Here is an 8173-nt window from a genome sequence, read left to right on the forward strand (position 1 = left end):
ATTTCTAGACAGAATGTCAGGTAAACTTGAAGCATATGTTAAAAGTGTCTAGGAAAAGAAAAAGCTGATTTTGTTCAAAATTATTTCTGTTAAGTATGATTCAAGTAAAAATGTAAATAATGACACTAGTTTTGACACTTGTCCATTGATGGTTTGGGTGGCAGATGAAAGGCTGACAGCTGTCTTTATGAAATGCAGCAATTTAACATAAACAAGTTATAGTTAAATAAAAGTAAAGAGGTGGTCATTTTATAGAATATATGCTACCATTAGATATTTGATCTGAGTCAATGCTTTGATAGAACTATTGATTGCTAAAAAGATGTGTGTCCTCCATTATTTAACCCCCACAAGACCCCTTGCATTATAAAAATATTTTTAGCTAGAAGTCATAATGAAAATTCAATAGAAATTATACTTAGTGTATGTACTAAGAAAGGTGCCTGGACTAATTCTTGTTAAAACACTTTCTGTCAAAGCTTACATAGGCAAAAATATGCAAAGCTTACCAAAGGAATGTGAAAAATTGCTGAAACTGCATCAGCATGGAGATAGAGATATAGATATGTACATAAATAACCTACCATGTTTAAGGTGTAGTCACAATGTATTCTCATTACCAATGACATCTTGGAGCCTTTGGTGTAACACACTGGCAATGATTGATTTCACAAATTGTAACTGAGGTTATGGCCGTGTGTGGAGATATGGGAAACAGATTAAACTGACTGGGAAACCCCTGTCAATACTGTAAGGTAGGCCCTAAGGCGACCTGAATTACCTTTGGGACACAACTGTCTCTCTCCATTGATTAGTGAGGAGACATAGGGAAAGCTTGTACCACAGACAGTTATCTCAACAGACAGCAAGAGTTGAAATACCTTTTTTATCTGTTACTTGTAGCTAAGAGTGAAAGAGATAGATTTTTAAAGTGGTTTCCAGCATTGAAATTCTGTTATTCTAAGGTTTGTATTCCAAAAGTATCCAGGACCTCTGATCACAAAATCACTATTTACTGCAAAATCCTGCAACACAGATTTGGTTACTGTCCTGGAGGTTTTGCAATTCCTTTTTTCAGTTTGTCAATGTACCTTTAGTTCTTGTTAGTTATTTAATAAAGGCAAATCACCAAAAAAATTTTTAAAGAGAGCAATCTTTTACTGCTACACTGTAGATATAAGACTATTTTGCAAAATTAAAATTATATCTGGGTTTTTTTGAGGAGTATGTTGATGAATCTTGAGTATTATTTTTCTCATCTGTTCCAAACATTTGCACCCTTTTTGGAGCAGACTTTTCCTTGTTAAAATGAATAATGTTCTATGTGCCATTTGGACCAGCTCTTTGTGCATCTTATCCAACATACCAACTTGCTCTTCCTTCTGTCTCACTTTCTTCCCTCCCCACAGCTTCTTTATGCTGGACTTTGCTGAGATTCTGCCAGCATTGTGGAAAGCAAATAGAGCTGGACTTTCCCACAATCAGTCTAAGCTACAGAAAAACTTACCTGCCTGGGCTTGCCAAACTTCACCTTGTGAACTTGCTTGTGCCACAGATGTACATAACCAACCAGATGTGGTGAACTACTGGTCATGTCCAATATTTTCCCTGTGAAAGGGGTTCCTTGGCCATGGGTGGGTGCTGAACTGTCTCAGTGTGCCTCCCTCACCGCAGTGCCTATGTTAACACTGCCAGTGCCGAATTGCCCAACTTTGAGACTTGTGTGTAGGAATGGTTCTAAAAATCAGCAGTGTTAGAAATCTTCATTTCTCAGAGACCTATAAGTTGCCTATAAGGGAACATGCATATGGTGTTGATTTTGGAACCAATGTCATAAGGAGAGTTCTGTGAGAGCTAAAATATAACTCTGCTTTTGCTCCCTATGAAAAAAAGTATTTGTGAATAGTCCTATGCTCATCTTTTCTGTGTGTATGTTACAATTTAACATGTATATTTTATTATTTGTTTCTTAAAAAAACCCTGTCATTATCAACATATCAGCAAAAAACCTTTGGGATGGGGGAAAGCTGTGGAAAATTATGTTTTGGCATATTTTCAGAAGAGGATTTCTACTGACATTTTTCAGAAGAGGATCTTGTTTAAAAGATGATGAAGGCTGGAATTATGCTTGTATGCCACACTACACTGCTGTTCTTTTATCCCACGTATTTAGTATGTTATTGCTTGAAAATGATTATAGGGTATAAAGATTGAAGCCATGAGAAATGAACATCTGAAAAAAGATTACAAGACTGCTCACAAAACTGGAGGCACAGCATTCGACATGTTCATCCTTGTGAAAATTCTTCCTTTGTAAGTACTGCCAAGGTCAATGTCAGCTTGAATTCCTTAATACATACTGTAAGTGCAAGCCATGCAGATTAGATATGCCCAGAGCTATTCTTATTTGTTCATCCAGCTTTTAAAATACGTGTTTGTGCTCTTTTATTAAAATAATTTCCACTAAAATAATCAGCAGTCCAAGCTTGTATCAGGTCTTTCATTATATTCATTCTCCACCTACTTTTTATTTTGCCCCAGAAATATGTACAAACAAGTTTTCATCTGCACACAGCTGAATGTATATTCACATTCAATAACAACAGCATGATGTATTCCCTGCATTTTCCAGATAAGTTAATGAAATTAGATTATGCAGGGAATAAAAATAGTTCAATGTTACGACTCATTATGGGAATCTTAATGTTTACTAAAATGCTGAACTAATAATATTGAACATGGAATTGTATTTGTAATTGCTTTTATCTCTAGAATGAATCTTTACCTGCATGAACTATGTCATTAAGTGCACAAAGTAATCCAAAGTACAGCAATATTTCATGTAGTCCCACTTATTCTATTAAAGCTCCTATTTTTCTGAAGCTTCCAAGGAAAGAGAGGAGGGGGAGAAAGAGAGAGAAATTAGTCCTTTTTTGATAATCTTTTTTCAATTGTGAAGTAAAATGTGAGATTGTTTGGATATCAACACATCTTGTAGTGGTTTTTTTTTTGTATCAAACTGTTTTTCTCTGGCAAAGAAAATATTGGGAAATACTCGAATTCAGCCTGATTCTTAGGCATGGTCCTTAAGGATTCCTGGAGATACTTGTCTATTTGACAGGGAGATATGTGATGTTTCCTGAGCAACCACAAATAGAAGTCTGTCAGTCTTTGCATCTAGAATCTACAATTTGTGGTTTTGCAAAAAAACTCTCAGCGGTCTCTTCCAAATAGCTCAGGAATATCTCTGTAACAGCCAATGGACACTTTGGGACAATACTGGTGTAGAAATCTGTCATGAATATTAGCAACTTCCTCAGAATAGGCCAAGGTTGTGGTATCAGAGATTTTCTATCATTATCAATTATTCTGGACTACCAGAGGTGCTCATTGGGTTTCAAGAAAGTGATAATTGCTTTCTCAAGTTGATAACAATTTATATCATTTCACTGGCACTGAGACATCTGAACTTCAGGGGGTGATGACCTTACAAATATCACTTTTGATTCCCGTGTTAGCAAGCAGCTTGCTATCTCCCAGCTTTACTCTGAAGAAAAGTGTGGTTTTAGAAATTTAAACTACTGTTTTCTTCTGTTTCCTGCTCACTCATCTATCCTTGCTGTGCTTCTCATTGCTGGCTGCTGCTGGGCTGCTGACAGTTTGTCAAGCTGACCCTGCCATAGCCTGTTGACATTGCCAGGCTGTTCATAGTGGCACTGACTTTGGATCCATGGCAAGACACTGAGTCTGTTGTTGGCACACTTGTCCCCTCTGTACTGTTGCAGTTCTTACTGTGCTTCTGTGAGTTACTGACAATTCATGTCGTGCTGGCTCCTTATACAAAAAATTATCTCTCTTAAGACTGTGCAATAGGGTTTTTTTAAAATTTGTTTGTTTGTGTGATTGTTTTGTAGTTGAGCCAAACATGAAAAGTAATGCCTGAACTAGAGTGTTTGGGTTTGATTTTGCTGGGTTTTTTAAAGATTTTTTTAAAGAATTTTTAAAAAAGTTTTTCTCATAGCAATGAATGACTAAAAGATAGTCATTCTGGATCAAGGAAACATTTAGCTCAACATCAAGCATAACATTTTGTTTCCAGTGTAGATTCTTCTAACTAAAGTAAATTATAGAAGTACAGCACTAAATTTTTAGCACCAGTTGTAAAACTGGCCAGGAATATTGTCCTCAGTGAGTAGTGAGGATGTTTACATAATATATGGGACACATGTTCAAATCCTCCCCGAAGAAACATCACTTCTTCACCTTCTGCCTGTCTGATGCATGTTCTACATGTCATACTGTGTGGGTGTATCTTTACTCAGTCAGATGTTCTGCTTTGTGTCATTATTTTAACAGGAACTGACAGCTGCTTGTTCTACCTTCTCAATAAGTGTGTGAGTGTGTAACCTGTTGCATCATTCTGATCTCCTCCCTCATGAATACTTGCACAAGATGGAAGAAGAAATTGGAACAACTTATGCTAGAATGCATTACAATCACTGCAATGGTTCTGATATACTGTTTCTGAGATCCCTATTCTTAAATGCACACTGCAAAACTGCTATTATCTCTGTGTCACCTTGTTGAACATAATTCCAAACGGTTTTGTTTGTAAATAAAGAATTTTTTATATTCCTATGTCACAGAGCTGTGAACTCTGCAGAGAGTACAGTGACTTCTGAAAAGGAGCTGTGTATGTACCAAGAGAATTTGTTCTCTGTCTCAATCTCAGCTTAGTATTAGTTCCTGAAAGAGGATCAGTCTCTGAAATGACATTAGTAATGAGCTGTGACTCTTGAAGAACAAAGTGACTCCTTACTGACAGTTTCATCACTTCTGTTTCTACATGATTGTGAGTTGAAGCATATGAAACTAAGTACTCAATCTTGGTTTCACTGAAATCCACTCCATAGAGAAGCCAAATGCAAGAATATCTACTTAGAAAAGTTATGATTTTGGGGCCATAATAGTACATAACTTTTTGAAAAGCTCTCAACCAATTCTTATCTAACAAGTCTCCAAAACGTTTTCCTTGTTTCAATCTGCTAGTACAAAAATGAATAAATGCTCTTAAGCTTAGCTGCAACTAAACTGGGGGTGTTATTCTGGGCCATCCTATTTCTGCTTACACTCAAGATATCACTGTATTCATTGAGGTCTTTTGCCCAAATTGCTTCTACTGTTTCTCTTGTCAACCCAAGACCTGGGACAAATCTGTGTCTGGCCTTTGTCATGCCCAACAGTTATTCACTGCTCAAACCACAGTTCTCTTCCAGCACCATCCCACCCATCCAAGTGAGTGAGTAAGGTGACTCAGAGTCCACTGAACAAATCCCATTATGAAGCATTATTTTCTTTTCAGTGACAGAAAAGATCTTAGAATTGAAAGGCAAGTCCTTTAGTCTTGAGTGCTTTGAAGCAGAGGTGCAACTCTTCTTTATGCTGCACCTCTCGTGAGCTGAGCTATCTGGAGAAGTAAGAGGTTCTCTTTATGAACATATTTATTTAAGAAATATCAGGTGATAAACCACATCATTTAGGATTATATCTCTCTATAAAATCATACTAACTGAGTCTGTTGGAAGCTTTCTCCGTTGCACTCCCTTCATATTTAGTTAATTTAGAAAATTGCCTTCAGCTTCTTTTCTCCCTTCCTTGTATTTCTTACTTCATGTTATCATTTTTATGCAAAAGGATGTTATTTTTTTAATTTCACTTTTATTGTAAGATTTTTAATGTTTTTTATTCCTTTTGCCTGTGTCAAATGCTTTTGTATACAGAGCTGAATGCTATGCCTAATTTGAACTGGTCTTGTGAAAACTGCAGAAATTGTTATAATTTATTTATTACCAGATGGAAAGTCATGTCTCCGACAATTTTGTTTATTATGAAGACTCAAATTAAATTGATTTGGTTGTCAAGGTCCGTACTGTCAATCTTTTCAACCACTAGGAACCTTCTGTGCCATTTTCTTACTTAGTAAACCCCTTCTAGGAGAGTTGCCAGGTTATCATCCAGGTGAAAGAGGCAACAAATGCAGTTCCTGCAGCACTTCCTAACCACACTGACATGTCTTTATAAGCACTTTCAGAGTCTGAATCCTTCCTTAGAAACTGAGGGACATGGATCATTTAATTTATTTTCTCTTTTTTTTTTGTCTTGTATAGTGTCTATTTGTGAAATAAGACACTTCAGCAGAAAATGTTCTCTTCTATAAAGACAAGGAATTCATGATGTCCATTTAATGAGCCCCAAAGTATTGACAGTTATCATTTTTACTGATGTCCTCAGTCTTTTGCTGAAGCACAGTAAGGTGGATAATTGTGGACTTTGCCCTGGCAGTACTGGGCACCTTCCAAGGCCTTGTGCTGAATGATGATCATCCTTCCTTGCAAAGAAACATAAGAAAAAATGATTTGAAACATTACTTTTTACAGATAACCTTTACATAACATTATCTAAGGAACCTACATCAAAGTGAACTCTCAGAAGATCCAACCTAACTTGTATTTCCTTAGGCTGCTGAACTCCCTGTATTATTATTATTACTTGTTCTCATATCAGGTACGAAATTGCTGCCAAGAGTAATGACATTATGCAAAAATTAGGAGTAACAAGATGATAAGGTCTGGGAATTGCACAAGCAATCTGAAAAAAAAGAAGTGGGGCAAAATAAATATCAGGTAAATATGATTTCAAAATATGGGCTCTTATTAATCATTTCTGAAGAGTAAAACTCGACATATTTGCACAAACTTCTAAAAAATATGTATTTTCTGTGAATGTACTAGTTGGCTAAAGAGAGCAGTGCCTCTGCCTGACCATCAGGCTGTGCCTCCCAACTGAGAGGAAATGTGAAACTGCTTAAGACATTTGGAATATTTTTTGCATAACAGTGAAACCCAGCAAAACAGAAGAATATTTTGCAATTGTTCATCTGTTCACAGATCTGCAATCAGCAGAAGTCAATCACATGAACCTATATGTTTATAATAAGAAAATAACACTAGTAGATGAAAGTAACTGATATCATCCACAGGGTTATTTTACCAAAATTTTCACCTGAGATGTCATAGAATATTCTTGAATTTAAGATGAAAGTATTTTTTTTTCCAATTTCATATAGATTGGTGACTAGCCTACATGTTATTTTAAGGTAGATTAGAAAGCCTGGTTTTCTTTTCAGGCATGATACTCTAATGCAATCTACTTTATAAGAATAAATTTAGTTTTGATCCTTCAAAGTATTATGAAGGTTGAGAACCTGAAATTGTTCTGAGAGGATATGAGGATACACAAACAAATGCCTTGAAAATGGGTCTTATCAGTACAGTCAGTGTATATAATTATTTTGTTTGGAGCACTGCCATTCTGCAACTACAGTGTTTCTGCTCTTTTTAAACACACAGAAAATTCTTGTAAAATGGCTTTAAATTCTACACTTTCTCCATGTGACATAGGCAAATTTATTTCAATTTTAAAGATTTTTTTTCCAAAATTAACAAAATAAAACAACCAGAATGGTTCTGCTAGCATAGGCATGCAACTCATCAGCATGTTAGTCTGCCAAATTCCTTGGCATTGTTTGACTTTTCTGTAACCATCTAAACGTGTTTTAAATGCTATTTCTTGATTCTGCAACTGATTTGGCTATTCTTTCCCAATTGTGATTGATGTTATTGATTGTCTTCCCAAGGCTCCTTGAAGTCGGTAGGAGACAATTAATTTAGTCTGTGTACTTTGGATCAGTCCTGACATGTAATCAGAATACCTGATGTTTCCTTCTAGACTGTCCTTCACTGCCTCTGATTTTTTAACAGAGCAAAACCAGCATTAGTTGTGTTTAAACTGTAATCTCTTAGTTCTTCTTGTAATTAAGACATAAGTAATATATAAGGAAAATATGACAGAAATTATTAGTGAAAATCCCTACTTAAACAACAGTAGTACACAATCACCTAATAATATCTGGAGGGAAAGATTATTTGGGGCTATTGTGATTTTGATTTTATGAGTGATAAAAGGAAACTAATATTAGAAATTATAAGGATCATAGGGTACTATATTCATAAACCAAATGAAATCTAATTGGGGTTTGAATGAAATATTTTTAATGTATTTTAAAAATAACTTGTTTCAATTTGAAGCTCCCAATTTAGCATGATCTGTAACA

The sequence above is a fragment of the Pithys albifrons genome, chromosome 2 (genome assembly GCF_047495875.1).
Source record: "Pithys albifrons albifrons isolate INPA30051 chromosome 2, PitAlb_v1, whole genome shotgun sequence".
Taxonomy (NCBI): Eukaryota; Metazoa; Chordata; class Aves; order Passeriformes; family Thamnophilidae; genus Pithys; species Pithys albifrons.